The sequence below is a fragment of the Arachis hypogaea genome, chromosome 18, assembly GCF_003086295.3.
Source record: "Arachis hypogaea cultivar Tifrunner chromosome 18, arahy.Tifrunner.gnm2.J5K5, whole genome shotgun sequence".
In the NCBI taxonomy this organism is placed as follows: domain Eukaryota; kingdom Viridiplantae; phylum Streptophyta; class Magnoliopsida; order Fabales; family Fabaceae; genus Arachis; species Arachis hypogaea.
This window is the reverse complement of record NC_092053.1, coordinates 58,196,536-58,222,590: the sequence shown is the minus strand read 5'-3', so window position 1 is coordinate 58,222,590 and position 26,055 is coordinate 58,196,536. Positions and strand designations below refer to the sequence as shown.

At 32.6% G+C, this 26,055-nt stretch overlaps 1 long non-coding RNA gene and 1 other non-coding gene across 13 annotated transcripts; both read right to left on the bottom strand.

Moving 5' to 3' along the window:
• Positions 1-5,381: 5,381 nt before the first annotated feature.
• Positions 5,382-16,885, bottom strand: LOC112769218 (uncharacterized). 12 transcript variants are annotated; one of them, XR_011876489.1, is made up of 12 exons: positions 16,624-16,885; positions 16,443-16,527; positions 14,628-14,853; positions 12,304-12,571; positions 11,580-11,662; positions 11,181-11,299; positions 9,208-9,413; positions 8,790-9,029; positions 6,376-6,618; positions 6,131-6,279; positions 5,951-6,058; positions 5,382-5,858 (listed from the first exon to the last, which is right to left on the bottom strand). It is a non-coding gene; the product is annotated as an uncharacterized lncRNA (long non-coding RNA). The 12 variants fall into 12 exon arrangements; XR_011876495.1 differs by having other exon boundaries at positions 11,580-11,621; XR_011876490.1 differs by having other exon boundaries at positions 5,951-6,081; positions 12,304-12,561.
• Positions 16,886-25,410: 8,525 nt separating this feature from the next.
• On the bottom strand, positions 25,411-25,518 carry LOC112773817 (small nucleolar RNA R71). Its single transcript, XR_003188345.1, has one exon. It is a non-coding gene; the product is annotated as a small nucleolar RNA R71 (small nucleolar RNA).
• Between the last annotated feature and the right edge of the window lie 537 nt (positions 25,519-26,055).

The following is a 26,055-nucleotide window of genomic DNA, read 5'->3' as shown; positions in this document are numbered from 1 at the left end:
CAATTTGAAAAAAATAAGAGAGAAAAAAGAGAATTTGAGAGAAGATGAAATTGAGAAAGAGAGTAAGTGTTTGAGTGAAAAAATTCAATGTTTGAGTGAAAGCGAGAGTTTTGAGAGAAAATAAGAGAATAATGAAAGAGAGGAGTCAATGAGTGAAAAAAATTAAGAGTAATAAATACACTTGTGAGAGATTTAAAAAATTATAGCTTAGATAAGAGTGCATTAATGTCATTAAATTCCAAAAAATCTTTACTTTTTCATGTTGAAACTAATCATGAACGGCCTAATGTTTCCATGATATTTTTTCAAGGTTTTGCAAGTTTTGTGAATAATTTTGACGGTATTACTATAGATAAAAAGAAAGAAAGACAACCACTTTCATTCTTTAGTGAGCAATTATATGAAACATGTTTCAAGTATTCAACATATGATAAGGTGTTGTATATTTTGCTTTTGATAGTTCAAGAGATATTGAACAAAAAGTATGCAAAATGGATTAAGTTACTGAAGTATTTTTCATATATATGTGATACAACAAGATAATGATAATGTAATTGCTAATGAATTATCTAAAAGGTATGATTTAATCACTACTCTTACTTTTAACTTGTTAGAATTTGAATATTTGGAAAATGTTATTACAACTAAATTTGATTTTTGTTCTATATCTATTATTTATGAGAATATTGATTTCAAGTGTCATAGTGGAATAAAAAAAATCTCAGATATGTCATCTATATATTTTTGTTGGCCTCATAAATGTAGGATTGCTGATGGACTTTATTTTAATTTTATTGCATGAACTTAAATCTCAAGCTTTCTCGAATATGTTGTGCATTTCTTTACTTATTTTTAATAGTAAGTCAAAATATTAAAGATTTTACACACATTGTTGAGTTGTTTTCCAAAGAGTTTGTTTATGTGCTAACTTATGCTAGTTGTTTAGATTATCATATATTGCATGTTAAGAGTGTTTTAGATAATTCTGTGCGAGAGATTGAGTTTTCTCATAACTCTGAAATTTATAACTCTATTGATTGTTATCTTTGTGAATCTCTGATGATTTTAAATATTTGACCATTTTAAAATTTTTGCTTTTGTCCTTGAGTAACGGTGTTATTTTAGATGGTGAAAATAAGGTTGAAAAGTTTAAACTTGCACACACGAGGGATATAGCCACAATTCAGTGGATAAAAAAGAGCTATTAAAATATGGTCTTTAAACCTGGAAATTGAGTTTCGATTCCTTGGAGGAAAGAGGAGCTTCTCATTCTGAGAAAAACAATACTTGTTGTTAGGGAAGATGATCCATTTCAAGTGTTAGGGATTATCAACAACAATTCCAGTAAGAATAATTTTCTTAGTAAGTATTTTGGTACAGTTGTGTTTAGTATATCTAATTTTTCTCCTTTTGATATATATGCAGATTCGAGGACGAATCTTTTTAAAGAGGAAGAGAATGATACGTGTTCAGGAGGGCATTTTCGTCATTTTAGAGGCAAGAGATAGAATGATAATCTTGTCATGTTCAAGGATATGAATCCTAGAAGAATTGCACTATGTCAGTTTTGGATATTAAGAAGACTAAGAGTTCGTCTAAAAAACAGTGTTGTTAAAATGGCGGCAGTTCGAAGACTCACTGGGCTAAGTGAGGATAACAAGAAGCCCAAAAATTCCTTTCAAGTTCATTGAGAAGACATAAATTTGAATTTATTTTATTAGAATTAAATTTGATTTATTGTTAAGAGTTATAATCTTTTGGTTTTGTTTTATCTAGTAGTATTTTTAGTTGTTTTAAATTTAAATCAAATATGATCTAATCTAATAAGATCACATCTTATTTAAATTGGTTATCATATCTTTAGGATTTTAAATTTAAATCAAATCTGATTTAGGCCCAATTTGGGTAACCAACTTAATTAAGCTCCTTTTGATAAAATAACTTAAACAATAAATGACTCTCTTAAAAGTAACTTATAAATAAGTTATTTTGTGTTTGGATTTTTAACTCTAAAAGTGCTTATTTTATAGAAATGTAATGAAAAGTAGAAATATTATGATAAAAGTCATTTTTTTAACTTCTCTGTAAGCTCCAAAATAGCTTCTTAGAAAGTTGCAATTTGGTTTTGAAAATTGTACCAGACATTAATACTACTACTTTTCATAAGTCAAAAGTTAAAAAAAGCTAATTCTAGAGTTTCCAAACGGGCCCTTAATCCAATAAGATCAAATATGATTTAATTAGTTATCATATGTTTTAGTTTAATCTATTAGGAATTTATTTAAACACTTTTGTGAGTCATTCAGAAGTGTTCTTTGGCAGAAGTGTTCTTCGTCGTCGCCGTCTTCATCTTCGGCAAGGCAGTCGTCTCCGTCGCGTCGCCACCTCCATCTTTGATAAAGGTATTTCTTTTTTTTCCCTCAAAATAGATTTATTTTATTTTTCTTTTTTTAGAATGAATTTATTTTCTCTAAACAAATATAGTTCTAACTTTTTTAAATATGCTTCTGTTTTTTTATGAAGGTTTAGGTGAGTTTGTAGAAAGATTTTGTGGTTTTTGATGGTTGATGCAGGTTTATATAACTATATAAGGCAGTGTGGTAACTGCTTCCTGCTCAAAGTTTCGCCGTCTTTGTCTCTAATCCGCCTTTATTTTGCCGTCGCTCACTAATTTTAATATATGTTTTTTTTTTAATTGATGAAATTGCTATGGTTTAAATTCTATTAATGTGAAATTAGATTTAGGTTTAGGGTTTGAATTCTGTTAATTGATAAATTTGGATTTAGAGATAGATTTTGTTAAATGTATCTTTTGTAATACTGAATTTAGGATTTGGATTATGTTAAATGTATCTTTTATATTTCAATTTTTCTCTTTTATGTTAAATATTTTTGAATTTTTTTAAAATTTTGATGATATTTGCGGAGACCCTGATTTCCGGTGGATACAGAATCCCCGTTATCTGTATTTTTAATAGTATGAAATTATATCTATTAGTATAGAATTATTCACTTTTTTTTAGTTAGTTAAATACTAGCCAAATTTTAATATAAACACTGACTCTTAAATTTCTTTCATATGTTTTTTGTACTCTTTATGAACCTATCAATTGCAACTTTAAATATAGCTTCTAAACTCACCGGAGGAGTACCACTACCATATTTCACATATATTAGTTTTAAATCTAAATTATTTGTTGCTGCCAACAAAAAAATGTGGAATATATCTGATCTCTACTACTAATCTATAGAAACACTAAGGCTGACAAAATGGTGGTGAAATGATCACTATTATATATTTGATTTTTATTAATATTTAAAAAATATTATCAAATTATATTAAAATATTATTTATGTGTATTAATAATATTTTAATAAATATTAAATATATTCTATGTCACTAAAAATTTTTATTAATATTTTTTTAAAAATTTAATAATATTTAGTAAAAATATTATAAAAAATATTGTATAGTAATATTATAAAAAATATTATAATAGACCATTCATGATAACACCTAAAGAAATGTTATAATAAATATTTTTCGTAACACTTAAAAAAATATCACAATAAATATCTATAATAACACTTTAAAAAATGTTATAATAGATCTTCAATAGCAACACTCTACTAAATGTTACTATTTATGGTTTTTGCTAACATTGAAAAAATGTTACGAAAAATCTTCTTTATTAACAATAAGAAAAATATAACCATAGATTTTTTGTAACATTTATAACTATAGTATTTATTTACTATTTTCACATTTTAATATGTAACTTTATTTATTTTTACATACAACATTAGAAGGGTATTACCACTAATTTAAATGCACAAAACATTGAAGATAAATTCATAATAAACACAAAATATATTAAAAAAAATTGATAAGCAAATTAGATTTCTTTTCTCTAACATTATCTAAAATTATCACAAAATAATTCTAAAATAAACAAAAAATTATAAAATCCAAATCTTCTCTAATTTGTCATCATCAATCAATATTAACAACACAAATAAACAAATTAAAATATAACATCTAAATATTTTTTAGTTTGTCATCTCAATATTGTTAACACAGCACTTTCTTTTTTTTTTTTAATCTTTCCTTATATTGATTATACTTCTTTTTCTCTAATTTCAAGTCAAAAATTTCTTGAGTAAGAGAAGAATAAAGAGCATGAAAAAAAAACTATTTTAAAACACTAATACCAATATTTTCACTGAATAAGAAAAGAAAAGTAATATCAACTTTATTTAAAGATAAAACATATCATTTTAACTAATCTTAATATGATTATTACAAAACATGAATCACAAATGCTATTTTAACTTCTTTAATTTTAGTTCTAAATATACCTGCTTAGGTGAAAGAATCACATTCTTCTCCCTTATTAAAGGTAATAACTTAACTTGAACTTTAGAAACATCTTCTATAATAATAGATAATTCTATAATATTTCTACTAGCCCACTTTGATTTACTTAGAACCTATAACATAAAAGAATAATAAATATCAGATCTAATCATATGATAATCAGTATATGCTACCTATTTGACATATAAATTTCTATATCAAGCATGATTACAGCTTTTTCAATAAATAAAATTAAAATCCTTCTTTCTTTCTATTTAATTATTCTTTCTATTTAATTATCTATCTATCTATCTATCTATCTCTCTGCTCCAATCCTACTGCTGCAGATTATGCTCCTCTGCCACTGCTTCTATATCTTTCTATCTATCCATCTATCTATCTCCTGCATTCATTCAAGTCATGTCCCATAACGCATCATCTACATCATCCTCTCATTGCCACATCACTTATTAACATACCATTCCACTTCAGCTTCTTTTATTTTGCCGCACAAAAATGTCAAATTAACGTGGATATATATGCCTAACTTAAAATTCAGCTTTCAAGACACCAATTATCCACAAACACATTACTAATTGACTTTTATGTAAAAATAATAATCATTAACTAAGTTCCTATAATTCACTACGTTATCTAAAGATGAATATACATGCGATAATATGCTTCTCACACATACTAATTGTTATATATGCTTACAATATTTAGTTGAATTAAAACAGATGATGATTAAGATATAATTGGTATACACAGCAATAAAATTATTATTATAAATGTAAAAATAAAAAATTAGTGATATTATTAGTTTATAAATGTTAAGATTGGAGTTATTTTAGTGCAGATTAAATAATTGACTACATTTTAGAACAATAGTATGAAGAAAAAAATACAAAGATAAAAACACCTCTTTCTCAATAGCAAAACAGTAACTTCATGCTGTGTTGTTGCAGTAGCTTCTACTTATCAGATAAAGTAGTTGACATGAAAGAGAGATTTGGAATTCTGATTTAAAAACATACAAAGATAAAAACACCTCTTTCTCAATAGCAAAACAGTAACTTCATGCTGTGTTGTTGCAGTAGCTTCTACTTATCAGATAGAGTAGTTGACATGAAAGAGAGATTTGGAATTCTGATTTAAAAACATACAAAAGAGAGATTTGGAATTCTGATTTAAAAACATATTAAATCCACACAACATCTGTGACTTCATGGCCTCCACTCTTTCTTGAAGTTTTGTTTCCATCTCCTCTTGCATCTTTTGCTGTATATTTTGAATTTCAACTTGAACATTCTCTTTAACTTCTTCAATTAACCTTTCCGTCTTGAGATTTAGGCCCCCACAAATCTGAAGCTACAACACTTCTACCATAAGTTCGGACACGACCGAGTTATTTTTTCCCCAACACTCGGGAGAGTATATCATCTTGGTTTGTGCTTTCTAATTTTTCAGAATGTGAAGCTATGCCATCCTCAAGCTCTAACTAAAATCCAAAATTCAAACTACATTAGTTTATGACAAAACATCTATATCACACAAAAGAAATATATATATTAAAAGAAATATATATCTTACAAAAGTTTTGCTTGTTCTCTCACTCATTGATTTTTCATCTCTTGGCTTGTGTGTTAGAAAGAACATGTTCACCCGACATGGTTCTCTTCTATTAGGATTTTTCATTGCCTATTAAGAAAAAACACAATCAACTAAAAAAGAATTAATGCAAATAAGACAACATAAACACATTAATTCTACCTCTTCACATATTAATTCTTCATATTGTAAGCTAGTGGCATGTTCTCCTTAAAATATTGTTTTTTCAACCAACTTTTATATGTCCTCCAAGATGAACCTAAGGTTTTGAAAACCCACCCTTTACCAAGTACTCAAATGTCACACTTTTCCTACACCATAATGATCATAGACATGATAATTAATATTTAGTTTTTAAAACCAATAAAGAAAGAAAAACACTAAAGCTAAAAGAGTAAAAACGTAACCCAATGGTAACTTCTCACAAATCTTCCCATTATCTTTAAGTCCACGCCAACTTATGTTTGTCAACGGAGCAAGGCATGCATTTCTAAGTTCTAACCAAAGTCCCCAAATGACTGCTTAACTTGGCTCTATTGCAACCAATTGGTTGGCCACGTTTATTTAATCTAATTGGCAGCTGATCCTCATAGCTTAAACCATGAGTTTTAAGGCATTTGTCCGACTCCTTTTCCTCTTGGTTGTTGGTCCTGGAATCAATAAATAAAAAAAATTATGCAAAGAATAATACACATTTATTATTTGTATTAAACTAAACATAAAACATAATTACTTATCAATATCATTAGCTTCAGGTGTTAAAGCTGGTCCTATTTCAAGAATAAGAAAGTCAAAAAGAGAGAGGAGGAAATTTCTTAAATACATCTATTTATACATTCAATCTAACCTTGTAAAAATGCAATTTCACCTAGATCAAAACATAGTAGAAAGCAGAGCACCTAAATCGCAGATATAGTAACTAGTCCAAGGTTCTGAAAACCGGACCGGACCGACCGGTTCGATCGGATTAACCGAGAATCGGTCATTTGGCCGGTCCGGTTAGCCTCTAGAACCGTTCTGCAAAAAACCGGTTTAAAAACCAGCTGAACCGATGGTTAACCGGCAAAACCGAGTGAACCGATGGTTAACCGGCAAAACCGAGTGAACCGGCCGGGTTTTTTCAAGTCCCGGTTCGCTGATCCAACAATCAAAACGGCGCCGTTTTGATTCCAGATAAAAAACAAAAACCCAATGCTAAGTTATCCCCTTTCTTTCGCTAACAAACACACCCTCACCAACCCTAGATTCTCCTAAACGGCGAAACCCTATTAGAGCCACCATCACCATCTCCCCTTTCATTCTGCTCTTCTCCTCGCGTCGCCAGAAGCTAAGGTCGGTTCGGGGCTGTTGTTGGCATCGCCGTTTTTCTGTCCGAGCTCTCTGTCGCTGCTTCTTTGCTCTTCACCGCTGGTCGTTGCCGCTTCTCCACTCCTCGCCGTAGGTCGTCACTGCTTCTCCCCTCCTTGCCGTGTCGTTTCTTCTTCTCACCTCCTCGTCGTTTTTGGCTGTGGCCCCTTCTCGTCTCCCCGCCAATGTTGTCGTCGCTGCCTCTCTGCTCCGCCCGTGTCTCACTGTCGTCGCTTCTCTGTTTCACGTTACCAAAATTCCCAATTTGAATTTCTCTATCTCGCTGCCTCTATGCTGTCTTTTCCTCTCCTTCGCTGGCAATCCAGATAACGTAAAACCTCCCCTTTATCCTCTTCAATAATTTTCAATTTGTTGTAATTGTATTACATTGTTTTCTTCTTTATTTTGTTCTGAATATACATATGATAAATTATTGATGATTCTGCTGAGTTTTGAGATATTCATTTTCTGAAGTTTTATTTGAATTCAGTCAGTTGATGTTGAATTAATTCTGCTAAGATTGAGTTATAAATTTACTTTTTTTAATTTATTAATTATGCTGAGATTATATTTGCTGAGATTGATATTGAATTAATTCTACTAAGATTGGGTTATAAATCCAATCTGTTTTTCTTGTTATTTTGGTAAATTGTTATTTTGCTGTCATTGATTCAAAAGAGAAACATTGCTACAATTCTGCATTGGATTTAATATATGGCTTTAAAATAAGGGTTGGATGAAGTTCAGACAAGGAGATAGTTTATTCATGGGAAAAGAGAATGAAGTTAAGAAGTAAAGAACAAAAAGATTACCTAATTTATGAAAATGGAAAATTCAGGAATGGAAACCTAATTTATAAAGGTTATTCATGCTTTTATATTGTGTTTTTTTTTGTTTAGTTAATTTAATTGTTCAGTTTTTGTGCATTCTGAGCTTCTTACTGTGATGTGGAATTGCTTCTTCTTGTTCAAATTGAAGACTATACTGATTTCTTTTTCTCCCTGCACCATACTGAAATTTGTGGCCTCAAATTTAGGTAGCCTATAATGGATCATTATCTTGTTATATCTGGAACTGATATTGTTTGACCAAGCTTAGAAGTTGCTAATGTGTTATATATACATGAAGATTGACAAACTTAAATGAAAGAACCAAGCTTCGACCAATTTTAATTCATACAATGCTTTAATTGCTCTGCACCTTATCTCACAATATATGCCACTTTGAATTTTTAATAATTTTATGTTATATTTAACTAAACCGGTTCAACCATACTTCGACCTCGGTTGAACCATTGAACCAATGAACCAGTTACTTGACCGATTCATTGACCGGTCCGGTTCTCGCTAACTACCCTAAAATATCTAATAACCATTTTCACACTATATAACAATAAAAATCACATATCATTAGTAAATCAATAAGTCACAGCACCCAAAATATAAAAAAAAAAATACAATAGAGGCACACTTACTGTCATCATTAGCATGCGGTACTAAAGGTGTTTGTGAAGAGCTTGATGCAGTATCCTCTAGCTCACCAATGATATTAACCATAGAACCACCTTTCAATCCTCTACTTTTCATCACAGTGGATATTAATTGGGATTGACGAGGACCTGATCCAATTTGTTCTTTTTGTTCATAGATGATATCTCTCATTGATGCTTGACCTTAAAGCTTTGTCTTTCTTGTTTGCCATAACCCTATAACAACTATAGAAGGTATGTAAGATAAAATCTCAAGGCCAAATATAGAAGTACCTCCCCAAACTTTCTACCAAAAATTAGCAGAAGAGATCAAAGAACTCTTGATAATACAAGTTTCTTTTACAATTTTGAGCCCACTCATTGGCATTTGCGCACAACAAAAGAGTAGAGGAAGAAGTGGTACCCGGCCTTTGAATTGCGGTTCGGGTTCGACGCAGAGGAAGCGTGAATCTTGTTCTGGCGGAACAAGGGATACTAGATGTACAAATTTCAGACCAAGCAGCTTCAATTCAAACAGGTCCAAACCTTCTATCTAGCTAACTGATAATTACATGGGCCTTATTCATCAAAATCTGATTCTCCATCAGTTTCTTCAAATTCACTGTATTCCTGCCAATCATCAACAAAAAAAACTATTATCATAACAAGGTAAACTACACAAATATTTTGCTTCAACAATTTTTCTACTTAGTAGTATGAAAGGTCCACTGATTAAGCATTAAAGGGAACATTGGTACAGTATGCTGAGTGCACCAAAATTCAAATAATTGAACTAGCTGGATATAACAGGCATTTACCATTCAGTTATGATAAAAGTATATCCGAACCAGATTAAAATATGATATATACAAAATTCCACATACATGACATTATATATTTTATATATAATGCATAAAAGATAAGTCTGAGATAAATAAGACTTCAAACCAATTTTCCAAAGCTACATATACCAGTCAAACAGAAAACTACGTGCTCAAAAGTACATGATTTCCATCAAGTACATCTTCAATATAATTATCATTAAAAGATATTAAGAAACAGCTGACTTCCATGGGTTGGAGATTAACCAATAATGCCTAGTATTTTTTTATCAAGTGTTCATCTTCATCATTATCATTATACAAATTAAAAATGACCAACTCCATAAGGAACTATAACTTTTGATTAGATTATACACTTAGGACTCATCATTGTATGCAAGATGACAAAAAATACACCAAAACATAAGCAATTAGTCTTGGATCAATTGTTCATCACAACACTAAACAAAATGACGGCATCCATAACAAAATATAACCTTTGACCAGATTATACACTCATCATATTATGCAAAACAAAAAATCCAGAAAAGAAACACTGCATGAAACTGAAACAATTCATATAACTTGCACTACTGCACAAATATCATCAAAATAAAAAATCAGGTTTCATCCATAACATAAAATTTATGTTAGAGAGGCATCAAGCTTAGCTTTGCTTGATTGAAAGGTCAGTATTGCACATTAGGAAACAAGGTGCTAAAAGAATCTTGCAACACTCTAAGGGAACCTTTGAATGCCATTTTACAATATTCTGCAGATGAGTTGGTGGTGTTTTCATGATGAGAAATAGGGGATAGTGAGATAACAGTAAAATGCAACAAATAAACACTTCTAAAGTAATCATATTCAAGAATTGAATTCAAAAATTGGAAAGACTTGAACAGAGAAATAACGATTCAAGAATTGAATTTTAACACAATACCGATTCAAAGTGTTTCTATACCAACAACTAATCACATTAAAGTATTTTTGGGTATAAAGGGACATTCCAATTTGGAAAAAGGAAAGTAAAGTATCATAAGTAGCCAAGTATGTGGGGTCAATCTTAACTAAGATAACAATATTCACACACAAGCTTCCCATTTTTCCCGGTTAGATTTTATTGGCTTCACCTACTCTAGAAGCCGTTTTGGTATGAATGAATTATATAATCCCTAGATTTCTATCACACAATCTTAATACTAGTACTACTCTCCTCCCATTTCTCACTGTAAAATCATGAGGACCAAGATCACATACAATCAGCTCCCAACTCTCAAGTATAGGACACAGGGCTGAACAAAAACAGATACAGGAAATAATGCAGCCAGCATGTGACAAGAATACATGTGGCACTCAATAGTGATAATGATAAAAAAAATGTTTTCATTTAATTAAAAAAATAAGATAAATTAAGCACTACTAGTCTTCATTTTATCATTTTAACTAGATAAAATAAACGGAATAGATTATTCATTTGGAACTTCTCTATTTGTCATTGTTCGATCGGCATGAAGAACATAATGAAGCAGCCATTTAAGAACATGGTAAACAGGAAAATAGTAACAGAACTTACAACCCAATAATGGCGATTCGCAATGTCCCAACTGCCTCGGTAGTGACTAAATCATCGTAGAATGTCCGCTATAGCCTCTTGTGTAATCTTATTCTTCAAGGGACCGGAATTCTCTTCTCCTTAAAACAGAACAATATAGAAAACATAGTCAATTATATAACATAATTGAAATATTAAAAGACTATAAGCAATCACTATAAGCAATTAAACTTCACTTCATTTCTATAGACTAATCAAATAACTAATGCCTAATTATTCAATAATCATGAATGAATTTTCTTCTGCATTCTCCTAGTATCCTATTTTTAAGAAGTTGCTTAATTCAACTCTGAATCTAATATTTTTATGCAAAGAAGAAAAAAGAAGGAATGACAAGAGATGTTGGTGTTCAAAGCACACCTCAATATCTTAGTTCAAGCAGTCGTAGCCCTGCTTCAACACCTTCAATCATAGAAAGGGCAAAAATAAAGCTGCAGATTCACCTAATTCAAATGCCAAAACAAAATCTTAGGAAGAGGTATGTGTATGTGGCATGAAGTTTTAGTAGAATTTTCTTCTGCATTAATTACACTTCAATTAACAGCTCAAACAATTTAAGATTATGATTCCTTTATCTTTGATCATTAAGTTAGCGATGACATTAAAGAGTATTTTAGTGTTTAAACTTTAAACAATGAAGATACTAATTAGTCTATAGTATTTCCCTTTATGCAGTTGTTGTTCAATTTAATTTTTAATTTGCTGTATTTAGTATTTCTAACTTCTAATATTACTGGTGGCTTTCTCTTTTTCTGACAACTCATTACTCACCATTACACTGTCTTCATTAGAACTAGAAATCAAATGAACATTCATAGTCATTAGTCTCAAGCAAGCATGGTTTACAAGACCTGAATTTGTATAAGCTGAATTATATATATATATATATATATATCAATTTGATGCAGGATTGAATGTAAAATCAGCATTAATTAAAAAAACCATGATCCAAAATGTCCAAAATATGAGTCAATTATTTCAATTTTCAGTAATAAATAACAGCAGAATGAACTTGCTTACTCGAGAGGACCTAAATTCCCAAATTGAAGAGAACAAGAAAGAAGACAATGGAAATTTAACTTACAAGTAGAAAGCAATTGAGGAGGCAGAATGAGATCCAAAGATTCAAAGTGCCGAGAGATTGAGAAGAAGACGGAACAAGATCGAGAGATTCAGAACACTGAGAGTGAGAGTGAGAACATGCGATGCTTACAGAGATCTTCCGGCATGGAGAACTGGTGGCTACCAGTGGGCTTCCTCTTGAATTTTCCCCTTCTCATTGCAGTTCCGATTCAATCACTCATGCACACTACGATCAGATTAGAATAATGCTACTCTTCTTCTGCAAGTAACTTTTTGGAACAAAATTAAAAAGAAATCGGAACAAGCATGAAAGGAAAATGAAACAATCAGAATAGAGAATAATCAAACCCTAGAACTAGATTGAGATTGAGAAAGGTTCGAAGTAGAATAAATCACGATCCAAAGAGAGGAACAGATTGTGATGGAGAATGGTTTTCTGATTCTTGATTTCAAAGGAAACAATGATTGTGAGAACCGATTGGAAGCACCGAGTGAGAAAACACGCAATGGTTCGTGAGAGGGTTTTGGGGAGAGTATGAACCCTTAGTGTGTTCAAGAATAGGAATAGGAAACAGTTCTTTCAACTTTTTAAGAAAATTAACTATAGTTTTATTATAAATGTTTTCTAAAATATAATTTTATCTACATTGCTAACATTTTAACAAATGTTAAGAGACAAACATTACTAAATATATAAAATGTAGTAGCGGATACCTTCGTTAGGATCTCTAATACATCTTGGTGCGAAACCTAAGGTAATCATCAGCTTCCTCCTACTGATCCTTCCAAAGGCCTTGGATGGCCAGGATTGTCCGTAAGAGTTTTCGACAATGGACAATCCAATATGGTTCATTGTTGTTTAATTGCTTAGATGATAATTAGGAAAATAAAAGAGAACAGTACCTTAGAGTCTATTGTTGTTTAATTGCTTAGATGATTATTGTTTGTCGCCGTAGGTTCTGTTATGGATTTGAAAAGACAAGTAGTTATTCTATTGTTGACAATAACGGTTACTATTGTCCTATACAAGGTTTTTCTGTACTACTGGAAGAAATGTAAGCAAGTTTATGAGGATATTATTCAACTAGATTGGAGACTAAGAAATATTTTAAATCCGATTAAAGAACAAGACAATTTCAATAACTATTTAGGTTTTATATCTTACAAATTTAATTATTTATTTTTATCATATCCCTTACTTTTTTAAATTTTCAGACAACTACTGTGCATTTATTTATTGCATGTACTTCTATTGAAACATTGCACCATATCAACATGAAGGGGCAGAGTAACTTCTTCTCTCTCCACAGGATTTAGTGAATTGCACGGTCAAGATGAAAGATGACAAGATGGATGGATTTTCAATTGAAGATACATTCCGTTTGATAAGCAAGAACTGCATGGTGTTCGAAGAAGATTGTAGTCTTTTTGTAAGGTAAAATGATCTCATTTTACCTTGGAAAACTACAATCTTCTTCGAACACCATGCAGTTCTCGTTTATCCAACGAATATATCTTCTATTGAAAATTCATCTATTTTGTCATTTTCCTTCTTGACCATGCAATTCACTAAATCCTGCCAAGAGAGAAGAATCCGCTATGCCCCTATATAATGCAATGCTTCAATAGAAGTACATATAATGAGTGCTCAACAATTGTCTGAAAAATTTAAGAGTGTAAGAGATAGGATAAATATAAAGAATCAAATTTTTAAGATATAAAGCTTAAATACTTCCTGAAATTGTCTTGCTCTCTAGTCGAACTTAAAACATTTCTTAGTCTCCAATATAGTTGAATAATATCCTCGTAAATTTGTCTATATTTCTTTTAGTAATACAAAAAACCCATATATAAGACAATAGTAACCGTTATTATCAACAATAAAATAGCCACTTGTCTTTTCAAGTTCATTACAGAACCTACAGCGACAAACAATAAAAAAAACCTAAAAATTATTGGCAGAACAATAAGTACTATACACAACTAATTAGACAAAACAATAGGTACTGCGTAGGTACTGCTCTCTTTTTCATTTTCCTAATTATCTCCATGACAAATTAAACAAAATCAGAAAAGAATCCCAATTCCCCTTCGATCACAGCAAACTGGCAACAACACCAGCAACAATCACAACAACAGCTACACCTAAATCAACCTTATAATTACAACAGCTAAACAGAAAATTAATTTAAGTTATCAAAAATTCAAAACCTAAATCAACTTTATTATTAAAATTATAGCAAAATTTGGCAAATTAATTAATTGGGTGAAGAAGAAGGCAAGAAACTTAACAGAAAAATTGGAGAAGTGGGAACAGGGACTCACAATCACTTAATCTTAGTGTAATGCCAGAACTGCGGATCTGCCGACGGAGAGTAGTTCGACAACGACGATGGTAATGATGGTAGTGGTGGCGTGGGCGCTTGGTAGCGGCGGGAGCAGGAGAGGACGAGGGACTCTAAGGTTTTTTCCAAGGTTCTGAAAATCGGACCTGTCATCGAACCGTTCTGATCACTGGTTCACTGGTCTAACCGGTTCAACCGTGGCCTACCTGGAAAAACCGTTTTATAATAAAATAATAAATAAATTATAAATAAACACCCTAATACATACTTGTAGTCTAATACAAACTTAATCATTCCACAAGAAAATCATCACCATCTATAGCAAAATGCAATTCCAATCGGTGAATACTATTCAATAAGTCAACATTATTCAAACAAAATGCAATTCTAATCATTTAATAAGTTAATATTGTACAATTCTTACAACTAAGTAGCAAGACCTCTTCTACAATTAAGTTCAACCTAATCACTGAACCAAACCTTCTCAAAACATAACAATTATCAAATTTTATCAAAATCTAAACTCATCTAACAAACGGCTCAAAACTCCAGGCCATCAACAAACACCAACATAGGCAACAAAGATCAAAGATATCATCAAATTGAAAAATAAAGGGTAAAGTATATTTTTTGTCCCTGAAGTTTGATAAAAGTTTCAAAAATACCCCTAAATTTTATTTTGTTTCAATTTTGTCCCAGAAGTTTTCAATTTGCATCAAATATACCCTTGACGGGTAATTTTTCAAAAAATTTAAGATCAATTCAATAACAATCTCATAAGAACAACCCTCAACACAAGCAAATCAAGCATCATTTTCATGCATTATTGTTAGATTGGTCTTAAATTTTTTGAAAATTTAGTCATTGGGGGTATATTTGATGCAAATCGAAAACTTTTAGGACAAAATTGAAACAAAATAAAACTTAAGGATGTTTTTGAAACTTTTGCCAAACTTCAGGACAAAAAGTATATTTTACCCAAAAATAAAATAAAACAAAATAACGTTCATAAGAGTAATGGATTTAAGGTGAATCGAAGTGAATATAAGAGCTTCATCTAATATGTCTTCTCCATGAATCCTAAGATGTGAAGCTTCATAATAAGCTTAAGAGTCCCTCAACTTCTGTGGCAAGTTTTCCATTGAAATTTCCATCCACATCCTTAAACCTTTTGAACACATTTGGGAGGTTTCATTGAATAACCACAAGGTTGAGAAGCCGTTAGGGGTGATAAATCAAGTAGAAGGAGGAGTTCATCATAGCATAGGACATAAAGTATATAGTTTAGTTGTTGTTATAAAACTATTGTATTTTGAACGCAAGCTAAGTTTTTTGTGACAGTTATTGGCTACTAACTAATAGATAGAAGAATTATCCAATGACTAATAGAAACTGGGTGATAATTTAGAAAAATGCTTTACAGCAAAAAGAATTTGCCGAAAGAAAATCTACCAAAATTCAGTGGCAAAAAAATATTATATGGTGGTAAAAGAATAACACTGTTCGAGCATGCTTGGCATAATTTATCGGGCATGCTCTGATTTTGTGCCCCGTGGTACCTGCGTTGGTGGTTTATGAAATCGCTACTTAACAAAATGACCAAAACATGAAGATAACACATAACAACAACGCTATACTATAAAGGCTTTAAGATCTGAAAGCGCAGAACGAATGAAAGTGGAGTTGAATAGAGTAATTGAGAATTAGGGGTTTGGAGAATGAAAGAGGAAAGAAGGAGGCAATGAAGAACGAAACAGAACAACAGCAATAATAATAAGAAAGAAAGAAGGAAGACCTCTTTGGAGTGATGGAGGCACCCGAGGTAGTCCTCGCGGACTAGCTCACAGTCCTTGGGCTCACGGCAGCAAGACATGCATTCGCTGAAGTCAATCCAGAAATCACAAAAACAGAGTATAAAAGAAAAAAAAGAACAAAAACTGAACAAGTGAAGAACAAGCGAGCATTGAGCCACTGACCTTCGAAGACGACGCCGACCGACCGTTGATTGACAGAAGATGCCGACCAGATGATGGAGAGAAGATGACGAGTTGACGATGACGCCGAGAATATGAAGACGGAGGATGGGGACAACGTGCCGATCTACAAGAGGGTAAGGAGGAAGAAGCGAAAGAGGAACCTAGGGTTTTGGTTTGGTACCAAACTTGAACTTTGCTTCAGTTAGAGGGGAGGGTGAGAGCATTGAGTTTCACTAGAAGGGGGAGAAAGAGAAGGAAGGGGGGGGGGGTGTAAAAGGCAATTTTATTTGGCTTAAAAAAAAAAGTGAATACTGAAAATTACCAAACTAGTTTTTATTAAAAACAGTAGTTTCATTTTAGTTTTTACTTAAAAAATTTGGTTTATTTTAAATAGACTCTGTTCAATTTAAAAAAAAAAATTCAGTTTTAGTCAAAATAGTTATTAAATTAATAATCATTTTGGAATACATTTTAAAATTCCGTTGAAATATTGGTGGATCAACGAGTATTCTTTCATGTTTTGGTAAGTTGCTGGTGTACGTGTCCGATTCGTAGCGGTATACAGTTTTGCAATCAAATTAGTCGATTCTTAGTGAATTTGACCGATCAACGATTTAATTACTCATGCGATCATATTTTTAAATTGAACTGATCATATAATTGATTCATTAATTTTTTTGTCAAATTAGTCAGTTTGATCCAATTCTGACAATAATATTGATCAAACTTCCATATAATAGTATTTATTATGAAAAAAACTAACGAAATAAATTTTACTAGTGACTTAACTAGAAATATAAAAACAAAAAAAATGTTATAAGATTTACATTTTATCTTGATTTTTGGTGAAGTTTTATAATTATAAAAAAATAATTAATAATTATTCTCTCAACAACAGAAAGTAGAATATGATTAAGAATAATCTTTAAAGAATTAAATGAAAAACAAAACATTCTCACAATAATATTTTGGATAACAAGTCAATTATTATAGCATTTCTCTTATTCCTTAATATATTGTTTTATTTAGCTAGCTTTGTGTAACAAAATTACACATGTATATGTATGTAATGCATGTTCTCTGTGTAAATATAAAATTGCTTTAAATAAGTATTAAAAATTCTTCCCTCGGTTTCATGAATTTGAGTCCACAAATTAAAGAAAAAGATGTGTTCGTGAGTTATTTATGTATAATTTTGGACTAATTAATTATGAATTTCAAACTTACAGTTCTTAAGACTTAAGAGTTGTATATTTAGTATTAAAATCTATCCATATATATCATGTAAAAGTTAATACTAAGTTATTAAAAAATGATATTTGTTGTAAAATAAATAAAAAATATACCAAATATAAAATAAAGATGTGTAAATAAAAGACTCTAATATTAATATAATTAGTTTAATAACAATAATTCATATATATATTACTAATATTATATATAATGTATATAAAGAGAGAGAAGTATTCAGTATAAAGAGAGAGGATATTTGTTATTATTGATTGTATGTGTTGTCAGATGTTTAAACCTCTATTTATACACATACTAAGTCTTACTTTTTCAAAGTTCATTTATTTGCATCTGTCTTGAAGATTGATTCCTTCAATCTTGAAAAAGTTGGCCGCCCACAATATTGTGAAGAAAGTCACAATATATTAAATGGACATCCATCCATTCATACTTATCACAATACTCTCCCTTGGATGGCCATTTAGGAATATGCCTCATTAAAACCTTACTAAAGAAAAACCCAGTGGAAAAAAAAACTTTAGTGAAGGAAAAAGAGTACAATATCCTTTGTAATGGGACTGCCTCATTAAAAACCTTGTCAAGAAAAACCCAATGGAAAAAAACCTGACCAAGGAAAAAAGAGTACAGTCTCCCCCTCTTGTCGACATCATTTGATGTCTCGAAATCGGCGCATCCCAATCTCATGTACCAATCTTTCAAAGGAGGATTTTGGGAGTGACTTTGTAAATAAATCTGCCAGATTATCACTTGAGCGGATCTGTTGGACATCAATTGTCCCTTGATTTTGAAGATCTTGAGTGAAGAAGAATTTGGGAGAAATATGCTTTGTTCTATCACCTTTGATGTATCCGCCTTTAAGTTGAGCAATGCATGTTGTATTATCTTCAAACAGGATAGTTGGAGCTATCTTATGATCAATCAGTCCACATGATGACAGAATATATTGGATCAAACTCTTGAGCCAAAAACACTCGCGACTTGCTTCATGAATCGCTAGTATTTCCGCATGATTAGAAGATGTTGCAGCAATTGTCTGTTTCGTGGACCTCCAAGATATAGCCATTCCACCATATGTGAACAAGTATCTTGTTTGAGATCTCCCTTTATGTGGATCAGACAAGTATCCAGCATCTGCATAGCCAACTAGTTGTGACTTGGATCCATATGGATAAAACAACCCCATATCAACCGTTCCATGAAGATATCAAAAGATTTGTTTGATTCCACTCCAATGTCTTCTGGTTGGAGAGGAACTATATCTTACTAGTAAATTCACAGCAAATGATATATTAGGTCGTGTATTATTAGCAAGATACATTAGTGCTCCAATGGCACTAAGATATGGTACTTCAGGACCAAGGATATCTTCATTTTCTTCTTTAGGACGGAATTGATCCTTCTCCACATCCAAAGATCTTACGATCATTGGGGTACTTAATAGATGTGACTTATCCATATAAAATCTCTTCAAGATCTTTTCTGTGTATGTTGTTTGATGAATAAAGATCCCACTTTTTATATGCTCGATCTGCAAACCGAGAAAAAACTTAGTCTTTACAAGATCTTTCATCTCAAACTCTTCTTTTAGAGTTTTTATAATTGTTGGAATCTCTTCAGGAGTCCCAATTATATTTAAATCATCAACGTACACATCAATTATAATGAATCCAGATGCAGATTTCTTTATGAAAACACATGGACAGATATCATCATTCTTGAATTCATTTATGGCCAGATACTCAGTAAGACGATTATACTACATTCGTCCAGATTGCTTTAGACCATATAAAGATCTTTGCAATTTGACTGAGTATAACCCCTATGAATATTCATTGGATGGTTTAGATATCTTTAGTCCTTCAGGGACTTTCATATAGATATCCCGATCTAATGAGCCGTATAAATAGGCTGTTACCACATCCATTAAATGCATATGCAGTTTATGATATGCAGATAAACTAACCAAATAACGCAATGTTATTGCATCCACTACAGGGGAATATGTTTCTTTATAATCTATACCGGGCCTTTGTGAAAAACCTTGTGCCACAAGTCGGGCTTTGTAGCGCACAACTTCATTTTTCTCATTTCATTTTCTCACAAATACCCATCAGTATCCAACAAGTTTTACATCTTCTGGTGTACGGACTACAGGTCCAAAGACTTCACGTTTTGCAAGTGAGTCTAATTCAGCCTTCATGGCTTCTTTCCATTTTGGTCAATGATTCCTTTGTCGACATTCTTCGACTGATCTTGGCTCAAGATCCTTAATTTCATGCATGATATTTAATGACCCATTATATGCAAATATTTCATTGATAATTGTCTTATTTCGGTCCCATTTCTCTCCTGTAAAGACATAATTTATCGAGATCTCGTCATTTTCACAATTTTTAGGTACCTGAACGTCTTCTGTCGTTAAAACTATATCAGAATTTTGGACAACTGCAGGTGTCTTTACTATGTCTTTTTCAACAGGAATCGTATTTACCTCTTTTCTTTTTCGAGAATTTTTGTCTTCGGAACTGACAGGCCTGCCACGCTTCTGGCGTAAATTTGCTTCAGTGGCTACTTGTCCTACTGGGACATCAATTCGAATTAGGGCATTTTTCGCTGGTATATAAGATTTGGTTATCCTCTTTGTATCGGAAAATGCATCAAGCAATTCATTTGCTATTCTTTGCAAATGTATAATCTTTTGAACTTCTGGTTCACATTGCCCTGATCGAGGATCTAAATGCATCAAGGATGATGCATTCCAATTAAGTTCCTTTTCAGGAAGCTTATTCTCTCCCCCTAATGTTGAAAATTTTGATTCATCAAAATGACAATCCGCAAACCGAGTTTTAAATACATCATATTTGAAACTTAAATATACAGAAAATAAAACTTAACAATAAGTTCTTTACATTATTTATTTACATGGATACTTAACAATTTCACATATTAAACTATTCCATCATTGATCAAATGACCAATATTTCCTTCAGGGTCCTCAAAGAAATCAGATACATCATAATGAGTGGTGAAATTTTCAGCTTCATTTGAAACAAAATTTGTTTCCTTTTCTTTGTCATCATTTTTCAAAGATGCCTGGTAAAGATCGACTAGCTGCCTTGGGGTACAACAGGTACGTGACCAATGGCCCTTTTCACTACAACGAAAACACTTATCTTCTGTTGATTTATTTTGTCCAGAATTTCTTTCTTTATCCCACTTCTAGTGATATCCTCTCTTTTGAATATAATTCATTTTCCTTCCATAATTTTTCTTGTTATTAAAACCTTGCCATTTACCTCTTCTGGGGTAATTTGCGGCATTTACTTCGGGAAATGGGGCGGCGCCAGTTGGGCGTGCTTCATGATTCTTTAAGAGTAATTCATTGTTGTGTTCAGCAACAAGAAGGCAAGAAATTAACTCAGAATATTTTTTAAACCTTTTTTCTCGATACTGCTGTTGCAGGAGCACATTCGAGGCATGGAAGGTTGAGAAAGTTTTCTGCAATATATCATGATCATTTATCTTTTTCCCACATAATTTCATTCGTGAGGTGATTCAAAACATTGCAGAATTATATTCATTTATGGATTTAAAATCATGCAGACGCAAGTGCCTCCACTCATATCGGGCTTGAGGAAGTATCACCATTTTTTTATGATTATACCTTTCTTCAAGGTCTTTCCAAAGATCTGCAGGATCTTTTAATGTGAGATATTCATTTTTCAATCCTTCGTCAAGATGACGACGAAGAAAAATCATGGCTTTGGCTTTATCCTTCTGGGATGCATTATTTTCAGCCTTAATGGTATCTCCAAGATCCATTGAATCAAGATGGATTTCAGCATCTAGTATCCATGATAAACAATTATTTCTAGATATATCAAGATCATTGAATTCAAGATAAGAGAGCTTCGACAAAATGAAAATTTGTTACCTGAGTCTTCCTAAAAATTTGATCAGAGTCTCGTGCTGATAACGTGTTGTAAAATAAATAAAAGATATACCAAATATAAAATAAAGATGTATAAATAGAAAACTCTAATATTAATATAATTAGCTCAATAACAATAATTATATATATATATATATATATATATTACTAATATTATATATAATGTATATAAAGAGAGAGAGAAGTATTCAGTATAAAGAGAGAGAATATTTGTTATTATTGATCGTGTGTGTTGTCAGAGGTTTAAACCTCTATTTCTACACATACTAAGCCTTACTTTTTCAAAGTTCATTTATTTGCATTTATCTTGAAGATTGATTCCTTCAATCTTGAGAAAGTTGGCCGCCCAATATTGTGAAGAAAGTCACAAATGGACATCCATCCATTCATACTTATCATAATAATATTTTACTACTTCAATTTTGTCAAAATTTTGGTTGACTCTAACTAGACTCATCGTATCAATATTTTTCTTAGAATAAAGTCTGAATAAAGAGAAATATGATATTTTTGTGAAGAAAACAAATTTGGAGAATAATAATGGAAAAATAATGCTATAAAGCATTATTCTAAAGATAAAGGCCATGGAAATGAAAAATATGAAAGCTTAAATGTTCAATGCCATAATAGAAAAGAAGATAATGATGTTGTAGCACTAGTGATGAATACAAAGCATAATATGAGCAAAGAGGTTGGTGATATGGATGAAGATTTTTTATGGGAGCATAGAGAATGTGGATACGCAAGTGGGGAGAGGAGGTTCTCTTGATTTAGAAATGGTGGAGTACTTAACTTCTAGTGAAGAGTCAATCTCAACTAAGTGCATCCATGATGATAGAAATTCTAAAGATGTTATACATGAGACAAAACTGGCCTTATAAGAGAGGAAAAATGTAACACCCTAATTACTCTAAACCTTACTTCATGCCGTAAAGTAAAGGTTAATTAAAGGTTACGATAATCCTAAGGCTTATACATAAATATATATAGAAGGAATAATAATTCTAGAAGGCCAATGAAGAAAATAAGCTCAAATACGGAATTAGAAGCGCGAACGTTCACACGAGGCTATGAGCGTAAAAGACAAGATCCACTATGTAAGATAACAAGATATATGTAGTTATATATGAGTATAATAATCATAAGATACTAGCCACAGCCCATGAAGTTTAGGTCGACTAGTTAACTACTGACATACGGAGTTTTGAAAATAAAACAGCTTATACAGAATATCTCTCATAAAGTAAGCCTCTAAAGCAAAATAAAATACAAAAGTGAGAGTACTAATAAAAATAAATCAAAAGACTCTAAATACATGATAAAGATCCCCCACTCTGTCACCATCAAGCAACTCACCGAGGTGGGTTGTGACCTGCATCTGAAAAACAACAACAAAGTATGGAATGAGAACCGGAGGTTCTCAATATGGTCACTGATAAACCACTATTTTATGGTTTATAATGTGTTTAATTGTGTGGTTTTATCATGATCTTTACCCACTTATTCATATAATTAGCATGCATTTATATTTCCTTCCTAAAATCATTACACGATTGAAAACTTGCTTCCTAGAGACTTTTAATTATGTATTTTAATTCTCCTTTATTCTATTCGATGCCGTGATCTGTGTGTTAAGTGTTTCAGGCTTTATAGGGCACGGATGAGTTGGAGATTGGAAAGGAACCTTGCAAAAATGGAAGGAACACAAGAAATTAAGGAGATGACCAGCGAGAAGTGACGCGGCCGCATGGCTCACGCGATCGCGCGAAAGAGGGGAAATTGTAGTGACGCGGCCACTTGGCTCACGCGACCGCGCGGATTGGAATAGCATAAGTGACGCGGAGGCGTGGACGACGCGTCCGCGTGGAAAAGCAAAACGCCAAATGACGCGTCCGCACGAATGACGCGATCGCGTGACGTGCGCGATCTGCATAATTTGTAGAATCGCTGGGGACGATTTCGGGCTCTATTTTGACCCAGTTTTCGGCCCAGAAAAGCAGACTAGAGCCAGAGAACATGCAGAAACCGAAACAACTTTCATTCTAGATAGTTTTAGTTTTTCAGATCTAGTTTTCCTCTCCTCTAGGTTTTCTCTACACATTCATAGTTCTTAGGATTTTTAATTGCTTTTTGCATTGGGATATTGAGAAGAGTTATTACCTCATCAAGACTTCGTCATTCTAGTTCGTTTTCTTTACTTGGCTTTACTCTTCCATGTCCTTTAATTTATTTCAATCTTACTGTTGGATTATTTTAGAATTTATCAATACAAGAGTTATTTTTTTTTTAATTAATTCCTTTGAGTCTTATTTATCATGTCTTCCTTTAATTCCCTTTCCTATGTTATGAATTCCACATTCACAATGAGCGAGTAGTTCCCTAACTTGATGGAGAGTTGATTGAAGGGAACCCTTGAGTTGGAGTGCTCAAGGGAGAAATTGTAATTGGGTTTATTATTGGTTTGCTCTCTAGTCACTAACGCCAGTCCTTCCAAGTAAGCGGATTGGGACTTGTGAATAGAAACAGCATTCCAACTTGTTTGACTTTCCCCTTACCTAGTAAGGGATAACTAAACAGAACAACCCCAATTATTAATTAATCTTGAAAGTACTGCAACAAGAATAGGGCTTCCAACTAATCTACTCCCAGTCAAGGCTTTTATTTAAATTACATTAATTCTCTGATTTAATTTCCTGTCATTCAACTCAAATCTTTTTGAAAACCATATGATTAATAAAATAGCACACTTTCCTGCAACTCGTTGGGAGACGACTTGGGATTCATACTCCCAGTATTTTAATTTTAATTTCTGTGACACCCCTTTTAAATTGATAAGCGGATTTCTGGTTGGTTGAGAACTATACTTGCAACGCATATCTTATAACAATTCTTAACTCGCCAATTTCCGCCACCATCAATTTTTGGCGCCGTTGCCAGGGAGTTTCAATAGAGTGCTAAAGTTATTGATTGGATTTTATTTATTTGTATTTTATTTTATTTTGCTACTATGAGCTGCTTGATTCTTTCGCTAGATGACGCGTTCACTTCCTGATCCAAGCTTGCCAGTATTCGATCCTGAGATTGAAAGAACTATTTCACGAATAAGGCAAGCTCGGCATCGGTTAGTCCTCTCTGAGGGCGGATCTGAAACGTCATTTGAGGAAGAAATCAGCCCCCGTTCTACTGATTCGATTGATTTACGTATAGGTGACATGGCAGCACTTAGGAGAGTTACTATCCAGGAGGCTGGAGCCCCTGATTTTACAATGCAACCGTTTCAAGCGCATCATCCAGCGGTGGCTACAGACTTTGAAATAAAGACCGCACTGCTCAATTTGATGCCCAAGTTTTATGGCTTACCTGCTCAAGAGCCTATCAAACACCTGAGAGATTTTCAAGCAGCCTGTTCTACTGTCAGGCGTGATGGTGTAGATGAAACTTCAATTTTGCTGAAAGCCTTCCCGTTTTCTCTTGAGGGAAAGGCAAGAGAGTGGTACTACACTCAACCCGCTGCAACTGTATCCAACTGGGATACACTTAAAAGAGAATTTTTGGAAAAGTTATTTCCAGCTGAAGTTACTGATAAACTAAGGAAGGATATTTCCATGATTGTTCAGGATGAATCTGAAACTCTCTATGAGTACTGGGAGCGCTTCAATAATCTTCTGGAAGCTTGCCCCCACCATATGATTGACAAGATAGTGTTACTCGGCTACGTCACACAGGGCATGAGGCCCCAAGATAAGACCACATTAGAAAGTGCTAGCAATGGGTCTATGAAAAAGTACAAGACCACTGATGAGGCATGGCAATTGATCAGCGACTTAGCTGAATCTACTAGGAATCACAGGCAGAAACAAGGCCGTGCAAAAGCCGTTGCAGAAGTATCCTCTAGCAGAGAGACTGCTGCTTTAATTCAGAGTATCTGTGAAATGACCAACTTGCTGAAGCAGATGTAATTGAACCAACAACAAGTTCAGCAAGCTCAACCTTCTCCACCACAGCAAAACTAATAGTTAGTCCCACAGAGAGTTTGCGGAATCTGTACTGATTATAGCCACTATACTGATGAATGTCCGCAGCTCCAGCAGGAAGACAACACCGTGGCAGCTACTCATAACTTCTATGACCGCCCCAACCAAGGGTACAATCAAAGTGGCAATTACAACCATGGATGGCAGGACAATTCTAACCAGAATTGGAGGGACAATAACAACAGAGGAAGCAGA